At 37.0% G+C, this 7,257-nt stretch overlaps 1 pseudogene; it reads left to right on the forward strand.

Annotated features, from left to right (window-relative positions):
* The window catches only part of LOC127623025 (craniofacial development protein 1-like), a 33,000-nt pseudogene extending 28,941 nt beyond the window's left edge, over positions 1-4,059 (forward strand).
* Positions 4,060-7,257: the final 3,198 nt, after the last annotated feature.

The following is a 7,257-nucleotide window of genomic DNA, read 5'->3' on the forward strand; positions in this document are numbered from 1 at the left end:
CTAAAAATCTTAATTGGTGTTCTACTGGAGAAAAACACTGATACACATCTGGGATGGCATCAGGGTGAGTGAATAATGTGAGAATTTGACTATCCCTTTAAAAGAGGTCTAGTGCTCCTCTTTAATAAATGGAAGAAGAGAGGTGTTTGTTTCTTGAGCAGATGGTTGTAGGGAGTGGAAAAGTTGCTAAATTGAAAACCTTGGGGTTTAAAAATAAAGCTCCTTCGACAGATGAAATTATGGATTGCCACTGTTTCCATATTTCTGTTTCTCTCAGAGGGATGTGGTTTAGCAGGAGGGACTCTAAAGGGTTTGGAAGATGTGCGGACCAGACGCAAGCTAGAATAGCAAAGTGCACGCTAGCTTATTGCATGCTCACAGCCTTTTTAGAGCGGTTTTAGTTTGGGCTGATGTTTAGGGATGGAAATTTTATGGAATTTAACTATTCTGGTTCCAATTCTGATTTTGGTTCCTTAAAGGTTCCATTACTGATACTTTTTGTATTTTTGAGAAAGAAACATTTTAAAATAAGAAATGCATTTCTTAATGTTTATTGCCCATGACAACCTGTTACCAAATGTTGAGATGATTTCATATTTTAACAGAACAGATTCTTACTAAATGTGTTTATAAGCGTAATTAACGTTAATTAAGATGTTTTATTCATTTTTTAATTTCTATAAAATTCCACTTTTTACAACAAAACACAATGTGTGTCTTTTAACTACACATTGTCATATTAACAACCATCCAATGATCAAATGTGCCTAAAGTACAATTCTTGATTCCAGTCGGACGGGACATGACTTAATGAATGACTTGCTGTTCAGTATGTTTTTCATTTGCTTAAAAGAACTGGCTGATATGAGTAAATCGTTTGGGAGATAGTGCTGTATGTTTTGCAACTTAGATTAAAAAGAACCGACTCATAAGAGTTATTCATTTGGGAATCAGACCACGCTGTATTTTTCGTGCTACTGATTCAGTAGTGGTGTTGGAGTGCCCCCAAGTGGTACCAGGAAACACTTTTATACTATTTTAATACGTTGTTCTGTCCGCATCGGCAGAAGAATGCGTGTCCAAGAACTGTTAATGGAACCGAAAGTCATACAAATCTTTCAGTTCTTTGATGTTTCCTTTTTTATTAAGTGTAAGTTCTTGGTTCCAAACCTTCTGATATTTCCAGAATTTTTTTTCCCCCAAAGACTATAGAAGACAAGAGACTGCTGTCTAAGTGCATGCACATCTGACAGAGGTCGCATAGTGAGTAAACTCAGGGCCTGCAGTTTCAGGAGGTAAACGGTTGATTGGGCATCAGAGCATCTTGGGATCTAGACACTGGGGAGAATGCCCCTCTGTTGGGATTTAGTGGGAACGGAACAGCCATGAGACAGATTGTGCTCTTTAAACATTGGATTAGTAGAGCGTGCAGGAAGCACAATATATATTTGAGTGTTTGCCCCATTGAAATTTGTAAATCCAGGCTTCTCGTTTTTAAAGGTTATTGTTATTCCGAAACACAAGAAGAAGAACTAATGATGAGAATAAAATGTGGGAATGTCAATTTGTGTACTGTTTCTTGCAGTGGGGAGCACCTGCCGCTCTGCATATTTTTCCAAAAAATCCCAAGAAAAGTAAAGAGTTACTGATGTTTATTTTGTACAAGTCTGATTTTAATTGTTTGAGCAGAATATTTCATTATGGATTATTTTTGTGGACCCGTTACTATAATTTAGCCATCCATTATAAAGACACTGTTGACTGGCCAGCACAGACTATATTAGATTACACAGCAAACCCTCAGCTCAGGAGTAAGTGCAGCACAGCACTGGTTTCATTTTGCACGTGAAGAGGGCATTAATATACGAGTCCTAAAAGGCACCTTAGCAAAAAGGCCCATTGATTTCTGAAGGTCACAGAGAGGGTAAAATTGTTCATTAAAAAAATTACATAAAGGTTCTGACATAAAAAGACTAACATTATACATGGACCACAGATGTTTTTTTTTTAATTATTAAAAAAAAAAGAATAACCCCACTGTGTAGCACCCAGTTTCATCTCATAGCAGAGATTAAGTGTTTGTGTGTGTATTTGTGTCACAGAGATCCCATTAGGACTTCAAACAGGACACAGGCAATCCATTTTTTTGCGTCGTCTCCTTTTAATCATTGGCAGGGGCGTAATGTGATATCTAATACAATTTCCAGTCTCTGCTCTGTAGCCTCCCATCTCTCTGTATATAGCATCTGCTCCACGGGATTTGTTAGTGCACACTGCTCTCCAGAACAATTCAGCTGGACTTCACATTAAGCTTTATGTTGGAGATGCCTGTCTCTGCCCATCATCAGCCAGCTCCCTGTACCTGAACCCAGACTCTAGCTATTATGAGGAAAACCACAAAACCAGATGATGTCTGCTTATTTTCTCTATTCTCCACGTCAATCCTTCGCCTACAAACCAGCGAGACTTTGTTATGCACTTATAACCTCCAGAGCTTATAATGTCTGCCACCCATCTACAGTATATGGGTTTACTAAGGCTTTGTTCACACTGCAATCACAATTTTGTTTGCAGATCTGATTTTTAAGACTTACTGTCTGCATTGTCATTTTGCAATCTGATCTGTTTGTTCAAACCATGTTGCCAAAATCTGGTATACTTACATTGGTTGATATTGCAATGACCCAGATAGCATTTCAATAGCAACAACTTGGGGAGAATAGCTGTTAATGTGGAGAAAATGTGCATAAAACACTTGAAGACATGCACATAAACTACGATGGAAACACATTTAGCGAATAAGGGATGTGGAATAAATTCCTAGATGCACATCATTTTTTTTAAATAGAATGTTGTGTCTGAAATCGCTTGTTCACTCATTTCTACGAAGTGAATACCACATAGTGTTTTATAATTTAGAAATGAGTTAACGTTAATAAGTGAACAGCTCTGCTCCAGACATTATTGTGCACATTGTATGACGTTACAAAAATGTTACATCACAAATGATGAAAAACTACTTCAAATCCATTTAGACTGTTCAGATTGCAATACATTTTTAGAAATCTGATTTCAAACCGAATATGGATGCGAAGAAACACAGCAAAGACCCACTGTTTCTGTTATTCCCATTCTTGCAGACACCATGGAAATGTTTTTTTTATTATTTTGTTTGTGCACAGTACCCACTATCATCTCAGCAACCAACTGTCACTATTCTGTATTTGTCTGTAGATACGTGGAGCGCAAGTACTTTCTGGAGAGAGTGGATCAGCGGCAGTTTGAGCTGGAGAAGACTGTGCGTCTCAGCAACGTGAAACGATGACAAGATGAGAGACAGATCAGATCTGACACTGATCACAACACAAGACTTCATATAGACACCCTTAGTGCAGACTTGTCTTTTTGTTTTGAACTCCCTGCCTGTTACAGTTTCACCAAAAAACACTTTTTGTTCAAAGACAGCTCTCCTACCTTCTCTTTTACTTGCTGTCCACCTGAGAAATACTCTCATTGCACAAGATCAAGACGTGAGTTAACCTAAGTGAATATGGCTCTGTTCCTTTAACCAGTATTGCATGCTCGCATCTCTGAGGGCGTCCTTGCCATATAAGAGCAGTTCAAAATTTTTCAGAGATTTGCAACCGTTCAGTCTCGAAAATAAAAAATGAGAGTGACAATAAAAAATGAAAATCCAGTCGGAAATGTGTCACCCTCGTGTCTTCACAAACTCATATGACGTCTGTAGCACACAAAAGGAGATGTTTGGCAAAATGTTAGCCTCGATCACCATTCACTATGATTGCACCTTTTGTTTCTACATAAATGTCAGTCATTAGCATTATGTCTGACATCTCCATTTTTGGAAAAACTATCCCTTGTGTGTAACTGTGACAGAAATCCTTTCTTAATCATCAGTTAAGGCTTTTCAACTTTTACACTGAATTTCTTTTGCATAATTCACATCCTCATTCTGACATTTCAGGTGCTCTTTAGGGCTCACTTTAAATAAAAACAAAGCCAATATTGCATCTGTGTGCTTTCTACATGCAGGCATTCGGTGACATTAGTTGTTGTTTGGAAATTACTCAAATTTATACAATGTGTTTCACAGTTTGACATAAATAAATCATGTCACTTGGTTTGGACACTTTCTTTTTAAATGAGCCTTGTCTTACTGTTAATTACTTTGACCTACTAATTAATGGCTCTGCCTCATCCCTACGGGTTCATAGTTCATCTATAACTCATCCTTCTCTGCTAGCTTGTGCCCCTTGATGCCTTACACTTTTAGCTCCATCACCCACTACTGACTGGCCTGTGTCTTCTGAAATATAATCTAAAAGAAGGAGATCAGGAGGGTTTTAACCCCAATTTTCTACAAGAGAGGATTTCAGATGCCACATCATCCTTCCCCTTTGAAAAATATTATAATGCATGGAATCTTTCTACACTGTTTCACATTCAAAGTTTCAAATTTCAACTGTAAAGACGATGTGAGTGGTTCTTGCAAGTACCATCACAACGTTAGGGTGTTTGGTAGCTGCTACGGCATTTCTGTTTGGTTTCTTATGTGTTCTGAGTGAGTAACAGTTGATTGTTTTTGTTGTTGTTGCTGTTGTTTTTCATTGACCTGATTAAAGCAATAAGCCATGTGAGATTGAACCTTACAACAATTTTACCTCAGGTAAGGAATGTTCTGCTGTGGTCACACTAGGCTTTTGAGCATGCAAAATTATTTCAAACATCGCAATGATAGGAGATGATGTCACACTTGAGGACATCTAGTTTTAATAATTAATAAATAACATATTTTTTTAAAAGGTTCAAATTTAGCGCTTTTGAGCCAAAAGTTCCATTGGTGACGTTTTAATTTAATTTAATTTAGGTCACATGCCATTTCGTCAAAAGAATTCACAGCAAACTTGAACTTTCGTCCTCCGCAGAATGCGAAATTTCTTCGCATGAGCTTGCATTTCCTGTCTCCTGCGATTTGATGCGTTTGAATGGGAGTAAATGGATCCAAAACAAAGCGGAATAATATATTTAATTATCTTAGCTGTAGCATGTTGCAATTGCCAAGCAATGTAGCAAAATATAATGTGTGCTCAGAGATTTAAGTTTAAAGTTGTTTTACAACAACTTTGAATGTGGCTCATCCAATTCTGTTATCTGTTTCTTAATGTCTTAGTTTCCAAAGTATGCAGTAATGGAGAGTATTTTTAAACACCGTTTTTGGTGGAGGAAAATGCCTTTCTAGTGTGAATAGTGTGACAAATGTGTTTTCAAACAAAAACTTATTAGTGTCCACATACATACAACTGTTCCATTAGTTTCCCTTTGCAATTGCATTGATTTTACTATGTTTATGCCTTTTAATTCATACTGGAATTGTGTTTTTCTCCAATGAAAACAGTGTTTCGAAAACACTCCAGTACCGAATACTTTGGAAAGTGATGATGTTGGAAAACTGAAAACGGAATTCCCAAGCAAAAAGGGTTTACAGAATGTTGTCTATATTGCATGTGTACGCCAGAATCCACACCTTAAATGGGCCAATTTGATGATAGGGAAAATTTCTCTGTATTTAAATCTTTGTATGTTTACATTGCATACAAATTAGATTTTGACAGCCCACCCACAAGTCGCCCGGCCCACTGGTAATCCCTGTCCATCCCTGCTCAGCATGTGAACATACACAGAAACAGTCCTGACACAGTGCAGACATGTCAGCTAAAGACACTTCATATCTGTGTACTTTTTAGCTTCATATAATGTAAAGAACCATGCATATCAGTGATGTGCATGTCTCTCTAGGGATTATAGGACCATAGAGAGGTAGCCATGCTTATGTTTATTCATGTCCTCTCCATTCCACTCAAAGTCAGTGGCTAGTGAATGGGATTCAGGAGTGAACAGGAGCCTGTGGTCCTCATCTTTATTCAAATGCACCTGTCCTCTCCTGATTTACTTTCTCTCTTGGGTCTGATCACTGCTGTTAGCTCCCTAAATAATGCCCTCATCCCTCTCCTCCTAACATGCTCCCTTTTTTTCACCCTCTTTCCATTTTCTCTAGCATTCATCTTGCATTACACTTAGACTTTTTGATGACACGACTCTGATTTTCTGTCCCCTCCTTCTTTTGCAATTGTCTCCTTGCCAGTATCATTGACATCTACTTCAAATACTTTTTCCATTTTGTTCTCGTGTTTGTTAATTTTTTACCATTCTCTTTACTTTCTCACCTTTAACTTTTTATTTTTTTGGAACGGTTTCAAATAGTATTGAATAGTAACAAATAATTGGTTTCTGGTGTTATTATTTAGAGAGGTATGACTTCATTTAAGAATGCACACTATATGTAGAAGTATAGAAGAGTCATTAGATAAATACTTCTGCCAGAAATGAAAATTCAGTCTTTTCCTCACCCTCATTTCTTTTGAAACCCAAGATTTTCAATAAAATAACCAATATTTCAGGCGGTTCCTCACAGAAAGATATTGTATGGCTTCAGAAGACTTGAAATATAGTATACGAGTCATAAAGACTGCTTGTATAGTGCTTTTTTTTTTTTTTTTTTTTTTGGAGCTTGACATCGTCCACTTTCATTTAATGGAAGACAACAGCTCAGCCATTCTGCTAAATTTCTTCCACATGTTACATGGAAGAAAAGGTAATACAAGTTTGGATGGAAGAATGTGAGGGTGAGTAAATGATGACAGAATTACATTTTTTTGCTGAACTATACCTTTAAATTAAAAGTAGGCAAACATCAATTGGTACTGCAGTCAGAAAACACAGACATAGGTTTAGACCCTTAGCAGTGTTGTACATTATAGATTTATAGAGCTTCAGTGCCCAGTTGCATAAAGCACCTCAAGTGTAATTATCCCTTAAGATCACCCTAATATTTCCCTTAAACTTAAAGGTGTTGCAGGAAATAACCCTTAAGTGTTACTAAAGGGTTTTTATGGGTAAAACGTTACAATCCCTTACGATTTCCCTTAAGTATTTATTTTTTTAGTTAAAGGAGCAATATGCCATATTTTTTACTGTACTAAAGCATACAATTATCATAAATGTTATCAGAGATTTAGGAAACATGCTAATTGTAAATAGTAGGCTACTGGCTTCTCCGTAAATGCTACAGCCAGTATATTCTAATTTGAAATGTTGAAATTTCTGTTTGTGTTTTGGCCTGTATGATCCTGCCCACTGCCCACTCACCAATAGTATTTCGATAATACCAGATTGCCA

This window comes from Xyrauchen texanus, chromosome 29 (assembly GCF_025860055.1).
Source record: "Xyrauchen texanus isolate HMW12.3.18 chromosome 29, RBS_HiC_50CHRs, whole genome shotgun sequence".
Classification (NCBI taxonomy): Eukaryota; Metazoa; Chordata; class Actinopteri; order Cypriniformes; family Catostomidae; genus Xyrauchen; species Xyrauchen texanus.